At 36.0% G+C, this 8862-nt stretch overlaps 1 long non-coding RNA gene across 2 annotated transcripts in view; it reads left to right on the top strand.

Annotated features, from left to right (window-relative positions):
- Positions 1-16: 16 nt before the first annotated feature.
- The window catches only part of LOC112474095, an 11516-nt gene continuing 2670 nt past the window's right edge, over positions 17-8862 (top strand). The window contains exons 1-3 of one of the 2 annotated variants that reach the window (XR_003044272.1): positions 17-227; positions 2206-2300; positions 7182-7247. This is a non-coding gene — a long non-coding RNA (uncharacterized LOC112474095). Of the gene's footprint in view, positions 228-2205; positions 2301-7181; positions 7248-8862 lie in introns of those variants that run through there. The other variant, XR_003044271.1, reaches the window with a different exon arrangement.

The raw sequence follows: 8862 nt of genomic DNA, 5'->3' as shown, positions 1-8862 counted from the left end.
GCGAAATTGAGCGAGAGTACGGAAGCCGGAAGGGTTGGGCTGCGCGTTTTCCAAGCTAGAGGCTGACCACGGCTCCGAGGTGGTGATGTGTGTGACGAGTTTACTTTTTAAAATTTCCATGGCGTTATTATTACATTACATTGCAATGGCCTGAGCTCTACTCTATGGTACATAACAATTCATTCTTCAATTTAGTGAGACGGGTTTAAGTGCCAGTGCCCGAACAGGTGAGAACTCCAAACGAGTTCCAAAGGTTCTCTCAAAGTACTCGCTGGATGGAATCACTACTTATGTCTCAGGCATAACTGCTTTGGGAGATTTCCTGATAGGCTAAAGGGTACAGTAAAGGAAGGACAGTAACATTTATTAAGCATTCGCGTTGTATTCTCCATAACCCATTCATTGTTATTTTAGCGTTAACTTAAAACCAGATGGCTTTAATGCCCAGACACGTGCATATATACTTTCTTTTTAACATTTTTTAAGTTTACCTAAGTGGTTTCTCAGAATTTAGTGCCCATAAGATTTACTGTATGGCCTTGTGTATGCTAAAGTCAGTATACTCTTCTTAAGGGTAATTCGAGTGATTTTCAAAGGTAATTGTGACTTAGGTTTTTTTTTTTCTTGTTACCTATGGGGTGTATCTCATATACTCTTATTTTAGAGATTGAGGAAATAGGCCCAGAGAGCCTCAATAAATTGCTCAATGTCATCTCGATTTTAATAGACCTTCACAGGCAGAGTTGCTGGAGAGAATATTTTTATCATATAGAAGGACTAACTTACTTTAATTTTGAGAGTTTTATTTCAATATAAATTTATTTCAATATATTAAAATTTGTACCACTTAACTATGTGTAATTTAGTATAGTCTTCTTGAAGAAAATTAAATGGTAGCAGTTATTCTGCCCCCTCTCCAGCTGTGTGTCTTTGGGGAGATGAATTTGCCCTTCACTGTTTCAGCACCTGAATAGAAGACCCAGCCCAGAATATAGTGTATGCTGCCACGCTATTTTGTGAAAAATCCTCGCAAATCAGCAAATGGTTTACCGAGACTTGAGAAAATGCAACAAAGAAGAATTCAAGTTTAAAAGATAATAAATTTCAAGCCAGTGTGGGCATATCAGGAAAGTTTAGTCAGTAGTACAGACTGATTTGTGTTTAACTATAGAGAATGGCTGTTTTTAGGAAAAAGGGTTCTGTCACTGAAAAGCCGACTATTAAAAATGAACTATCTGGACATTCCCGTAAATAAAATATGTAATTTTAGTTAGAGTTCATCTGTTATTAAGGATCTAATCATCTCTGGAAGGACTGAGAAGCTCAGTGTCTGAGAACCAGATGCCGGACAGTGGCACTTAACTGCCCTCAGAATGCTACCTTATGAGGCCATTCTTGGGTAGCACTTCATCACTATGGGACATCTACTCTTTTTCCTAATTCCAACACCAGAGTAACCTCCAACCACTCTAATTTGAGCATCTAAAATTGCTATGGTATGGCCATGGAAGTAAGAGAAAGTATCTGCTTTTAGAGAGTAGGCAGTGTTCATCAAGAGTGACATTTATTGAATGCTTGCTGTGTACAGAGTAGTGATAGAAAAAATAAACTTTCAAGCAGGTGTAATCGAAATTCCATCTGGGATTTTTTTTTTTTTTTTTTAATATGTGGTTAGTGCTGGCTTTAAATGGCAGTAGTCACAGTAGTTAAGTACCAGAGGCAACCTTGTTCTTCACTTCCCAAATACCACTCTCACATGAGGGTAAGACTTTTACATTTATAGGTGTATTTGAATTCCTTTTTTGCTGGGATAGATAACCTTTGACTTCGGAGGGGACAAGCACTGGCTCTTTGAGGGAGGATTGGAAGCTGTGAGGAGAGAAAATGAGGAGATTAGTTTAGCTTCTCATCTTGGGGAAACCAGTCCCACACATGGGGGTTCTCAAAGTGGACATAGAAAGAAAACACTATTCAATATCTTAATGAAATTTTTTGTTTACTAGTTTGATCTTAAGAAAAATGTTTCTCAATAACTTTTCCAGATTAAGCAGCATAAATAATTAAATGAATCTGTGAGAGGGAAGAGAGGGCAGGGCACTCAAGATGTCAGATCTTTGGTGTCTGGATCCTGGGACTATTTATTGTGATGTCAAATTTAATTTTTAAGTAAGCACACATGTACATCTTTTAACAAACTCTTTCTAGGCTCTGGAAATATGAAGATGAAAAAATGCCAGATTCTTGAGTGGCACAAATCCAATAGAGGAGCAGACATAAGGAGAAACAAATATGGAACAGTGGTGAGCACTATTGTCGACACCTACTAAGTATCTGTTTAGATCCCTTTTTATGGGGGATGAGGTTGCGGGGGTTATTGGGGGTAAGAGGAGAGGAGGAGACAAGTATGTGCATTACAGGAGGAGGGAGCAATATCATTAAAGAAGTAGAGGTGAGGAAAAGCAAGATACATTCTGGGGACTGCAAGTGTGGAAGTGAGGTAGGTAGAGGTATTTTAGTTATGGACATATATATTATGTGAGCATTTTAGTTATGGACGTATATATTATGTAAGCATTGTACATATATTATGTAAGCATGTCATTACATACATATTATGTAAGCTTAGTGGGAAGAGACCCCCATTGCCTCCTCTGTATGAGTGTGCGCGCGTGCGCACACACACACACACACACACAGATTAAATGCCTGATGTATTGAGCAAAGAACACAAAAACTTAGCTGAAGCAAGGTAGCCACATAAAGCTGAGGCAGAAGCAGCATATCAAAGAAGCTATTCTTAGATCCCCCAAGTTTCCCAAAATAACTTGCACAGCTGCTAGTGACACTGTATGCAGAAGATAAAGTCTATCTGGATCTCAGAAACTTGAATATTACCATTTGGGAAGGACCTACACAAATAATCTATGACTATAAGAAATGTTTATAGACAGGTTCTTTCTAGTTTGACTCTGATGTAAACAATTTCAACAAAGCCTCATCCTCATCTGGGGTTAAGGATGGGATATGTGTATCAGGAAAGGGTAGATAAAACTAATTAAGACCCTAGGAATATGTTAATATTCCTCCATGTAATTTTTCAGCATTTTTCTCTCCTTTTCTTAAAAAAAAAAAAAAAATCTCTTTTTGTTGCGTAAGCCAGCTTGAGGTGAAATGGTTTAGAACTAAGAATCTTGACTAGTATGCTAAGAAGCCACCAACTAGTGCCTCTGTTCTTTCTACTCTGCATTTTAAAAATGAACAAACAGATATGGGGAGGTTAATAATTTGTTCAAAAACTAACATTAGAATCCACATTGTCTTCTTTTATATCTAGTACTCTTTCTACCACATCGTACGGTTTACAGCATCAGCTGAAACCATGCTCTTTAAGGATGTAGTTTGTAAATGTATATATGAAACATTTTATTTAAAAAATATCTATTATTATTTTAATATCTAAAGATAGCCTTGAACCTTTTTTCTTAAAATGAGATCACTTTATTTAATTTATAATCACATGGTGCAAGAAGTTTAGATTACAGATTTGGTACCATATAAAGCAGTTAGCTTTATTCTGTTCAAAGTTCTGTTCAGAGTCACCCTAGTTGACTCAAGGAAGAAAGAGGAATACTAAAGAAAAAGTTTGGTTAGCTGAACCCCAAATATATCCTTATTATTAAAAAAATAATTCAAACTATGAGCTCTTCTGATAAAAGTTGGTATATCTTCATTCATTCGGTAGTCTTTGTTTGAAAGGATTCCACCATCCTCTTTTTATTTTTCATGTCACAGACCAACACTTCAAGAAAAACATTGTCAGTTTAATATTTGTCCACTTGAGGGTGCTATAAGATCATTGTGGGTATCAAATTTTCAGCCCTTTATCAGAAAACCTATGGCCAACTAAATAAGGATTCAAGGGTGAGGAATTGTAATCTATCATATAGAGTCATTTTAAGATACTTGTGTTTCTAACACTGTCTCCATTTTTTAGTTACTTGTAGATGTTTTGAGAATATTATATTAATGTAAATCAGTTCATATTTCATTGTCCAAGATTGATTAGCTCAATAATTTTGAATTACTTTTTCCAAGAGGAAAGATCACTGATTTCAGTTTCAATCTAGACCATTTAGTTCTGAACTTCACCCAGGGGTGAACACTGCACAACTCCAGGGCAGAACAGGGGTGTTGTTGTTGGTACATTTACATCATAATCCATGTACAATGTAGGATGCACATGGCAATTCCAGAGATGTGCAGTGCTTGACCATATGCAGTGGCCATCTGCAGTGCTATTCTCAGCCAGCTGTTTTTTACATGTTTTTCTTTGTTTACATACAGGATTTAGAAATAGAATGAGGATATTTCAGAACAAATCTATCATGATTGTTGAAAAAGTACAGTTTAAAGATATGCGTGATGCTGATGTGGAGTAGGTCAGTGTGCTTATCTTCACGTACTTTGTCATGACTGCTGCAAAGATGCAAACATACATGCTTCCTAGGTTCTCATTTTGTGGCAATGTCTCATAATACTATGCCAGGGAACATGTCAGGATTATAACCAAGAAAATTTGACAGTTTAATTGTTGCTGAATAAATAGTATTATTTGTCACTATATTCTGGATTGGTTTGATAACCATTTTTAATGCAATTTGAATACTTCTCTGAAAAACCAATCCAGAATGTTTATCTTTTAATTATTAAACAGTAACTCCTTTTCATTTTATTGATGACAGAACCAAAGGAGAATTTCATAGACTGGAAATATATTATTAGTTTAGTATATTGCCATCCTTAATGGAATCCATTGGAAGATCCAGCATATCTAGGTAAAGATATAACTTTGATCCTACCCACTTTAGATATGACATTTGATTGTTGTTCAAATTTCCAAATGCAGTTAATTTAATGAATTAATTAATTTATTCAGCAAATATTTGTTGAAGGTTAGACACTTTCAGATGTTAGGGATAAAATAGTAAAATAATATACCACAATGCCTTTAGGGACCTTACATTCTGGTGGAGAGACACAATGAGCAATAAACAGAATAAATAAGTAAGTGAAATAGTATATTAGAAAGAGATAAATCCTATAGAAAAGGAAGTAAATAAAGGTAAGGGTCATTGGCAATGCTGAGGGATGGGTGTAGTAGTTTTAAAATAGAATGGTCAGAGCAAGTCTCATTGAGAAGATGACATTTGAGCAAAGACTTGAAGGCGATGAAGGCATTAGTCATTCGGCCTATTTGGGAAAAATCAATTCCAGGCAGGGACAAAGGTCTTAAGGCAGGTATATTGAGGAACAGCAGGAAGACAGGGTGGCAGGAGCAGAGTAAGCAGAGTGCAGGATGTGTAGGCATTGGAGGAACTTCGCTTTTACTCTTAGTGGAGTGGGAGTCACTTCAGGATTTTATATATATTCTCCATATTTATTATGTAACATTATATATTTTTCATAAATACATATTCATAATTGCTGTTTTTAAGCACTTTTTCAAAATATTTTTTAAACTTTTCTTAAAATGGAAGCCCAATATACAAAACAGGTAACGGCAGAACTCTTTGTTGAAGCAGTGACGGGAAGATACTGAACTTAATCTATTAATTCTTTGCCCCTTCTTGTCCCCCCATGCACATACCAATAGCTGGCTGGAGAGGTGCCTTTAAAGAATATCTCGGACTTGTTAACAGATGACTTTTTCAGGCAGGTTTCAATATCACTGATTATGTTTCAGCTTATGTTATAATCATATTTTAATCATTCTTCTCTATGTCTGTACTGTATTCACGCTGGAATTGTATATTTCTCAAACTCTCCAGCCACACATGCATTCTCTTCTGCTTGTAGCCACTTCCACAAATGGCAATTCTTGTGCTTTATGCTTTGATCCTTCCTAATAAATTCACTATAAACCCCTTTATGATCTGGTCTCTATGTATCCTACTGTAATTTCAACCCTATCCATCAGTCATCAGGATCCAACTACATAGATTTTCTGATATATTCTAAATACTCCGAGTGTTCCCTACTTCAGAGTTTTTTCTGCTGTTTTCTGATATGTTCTTTCCTCACTTTTATTTTCTTTTTATCTTCAGGTCTCAACTTAAATGCGACCTCTCCCCTCTCATAGCACTCCATTTATTTCCATCATAACAATTATAATTTATTTCCTTATTGATTATTTGTCTTCTCCACTGAAATATAAGATCTACGAAGGTAGGGCTATATAAGTCTTGTTCATAATTCTATACTTAAAAATTAGCTCAGTGCCAGGCACATAACAGGTACTAAGTAAATATGGATGAGTGACGATATATGAATATTTACAGGTAAATATCACACTCAGAGTAAGGGGATGACACATATGTGTCATATATGTCACACATAGGGATGAGCAAGGCTTAATTAACTAGGTTGCATGAAAGGGGACCTGAAAGTAAATTCTAGTTCTGGGCAATGGGAACATGTCTTGACTTAGGAGATAGTTATGGCAAACAAAACATTCCATTTGGAAATTATAGCAACAGAGAAAAGGTAGTATTCCAAAAAAGTAGTCCATATTGTTGGTTCAATTTGGAAAAGAAGTGCTTTCTTGGATAGGTACAGGGAACATGGTAACTGGATACTTCAGAAGTTGATGAATTTAATTTTTTTTAAATTTAAAGTCTTTTTTTTTTTTTTTAGCTCAAATGGGTTAAATCGTGACAGCTAAAAAAGCAAATGTAATTTTCTCTCTTCCTCTTTATTTTTCTTCTCCCTGGTTTACATTTGGTTTCTGTCTTTTATCTTGTGTGAATTGTTGTTGACTTCATTGTATCTGTGACTAGAACAATCTCTCTGTGGTATTCTGTGCATATGAAATGCCTGCATACTTTTTATATTAATCAGGGTTCTCCAGAGGAACAGAACCAGTAGAATGTGTATATATATATACATAAAAAGAGATTTAGTTTAAGGAATTGGCTCATGTGATTATGGAACCTGGCAAGTCCAAAATCTGCAGGGTTGGCTGGCAGGCTAGAAACCCAGGAAGAGCTGATGCTCCAGTTCAAGTCTGAAGGTCATCAGGTTGGAGACCTAGGAAGAGCTGATTTTTGCAGTTCAAATGTGAAGGCCATCTGCTGGCAGAATTCCTTCCTGTTCCAGGGAAGTTGATTTGTTTTTCTATTTAGGCCTTCAACTGACTGAACGTGGCCCATTTAAGTTGTACAGCATCAAGATTTTCCTGAAACTCTGTCGTAAGTGTTCATTTCATTTTTTCCTAAGGTAAAACCCATGTTCACCTGGGGCATGTGATATACTTCTTTTATAAGGCTAGCCTTACCACATCACATCTCAAGTCTTAGAGGGAATGATAAAAATCCTCTTAGATCTTTCTCACTTGAGCCTCTATTTGCCATCTTCTAGTGGATTATGTTTTATTTTCCCAAGGTCAAGCAGTGAGCAAGCCCCAGCTCCCTATCTTGTCATTGACTGCAGGCTTCTATATTATTAAGTCTGAAACTCTTCAATTTTACTAAAACAGAGAAGTTATTCCTTCTTTTTTCTCCAGGAAGTCATTTTTAGTTCTCATTTCTTCCTCTTTCCCGGTAAGGTCTTTTGTTTTATTTTGTGAATCAGTCTTTCAGCCATATCTCTTTACATCACATATCTAATTATAGTCATTACAGTAGTAATTTGACTATACAGTCTAGTTTATATATCTGTGAAAATTGGAGATAAGGTATGACAGTATGATTTATGAATTAATTTTTTTTTCTGGTTCAAATGATTAAATGGTGATCCCCTTCTCAGTCAGGCACATTCATAGAAAGATACTTATTATTTTAGGAATTGACAATAATAGAATAAATGGAGAAGATCAAAAGCCTTGACTTTCACTTGTAGCTGTGACTGATTAACTGTTGCCAGACTAACCATTCCATAATAAACACTCCCCTCCAAAAAAACTGGACAAAATACATGATACAAATGTTTTCAGACATTGTACAACAGACAATGCAGGCCGCAGTGTCTGAGAAAAGGGAATTAGCTAGATGTGTCGTACAATTGCCTAGTTTTTCTGGCTAGAGGCATTTACTGGACAGTGGTGCACAGAGATGGAACCCAGACAGAGCATGGTAGCCTTGCTGAGCTGAGGAGATAGATATGAGAGTTCAGGGAGGATTAAGCAACTGGAATTTATGGGGCAGAGGACCAAAGAGGAAGGAACTAAGTAGGAGAAAAATTCCATAAATTTGCATAGGCATTCTTTCGAGGATTTGAGTACTAGGCTATACATATGTAAAGTGAGACTTCACAAGGTCAAAGAACAGCTACCAGTGAAAGAACAACTACAGAGAAACTAAGCTGAAAAACCATCAGAATTTTAAAAGATTGGGAAATGTTTGAATTCTGACTGACTAGGATGGAAAGGCCTTTTGACACTCAGGGAATTCAACAGAGAATCCCCAAAAGGCCCTACTTGTAGTTTTAGTCCTAAGAAGAGGACTAAAACTAGTTCTAGAGTAAAGTTTATTGTAGACCTGCCTTAACAAAGTTGAAAAAGAAGCTTCAAAATGATCAAGTTAATCTCCAAATAAATTGATTGCCTGCCAGAACAAAACTCAACTTCTTTTAATGAAACATAAAAATTGCTCAACAATATCCATAAAAAATTACCAGATATGCAAAGAACCATGAAAATGTAACCCATAGCTAGGTGAAAAAAATCATCAATAGAAACAGACCCAGAAATGACAAAGATGATAGAATTAATAGACAAGGACTTTTAAAACAGCAATTATAAATATGTATAAAATTTTAGAGTGGGAAGGGAGATACAGGCAAGGGAAGGGAGTTTCAGTATTTTCT

The sequence above is a fragment of the Pteropus alecto genome, unplaced genomic scaffold (assembly GCF_000325575.1).
Source record: "Pteropus alecto unplaced genomic scaffold, ASM32557v1 scaffold88, whole genome shotgun sequence".
In the NCBI taxonomy this organism is placed as follows: Eukaryota; Metazoa; Chordata; class Mammalia; order Chiroptera; family Pteropodidae; genus Pteropus; species Pteropus alecto.
Note: the sequence above shows the minus strand (reverse complement) of the source record. Positions and strands in the feature narration are given on the sequence as shown.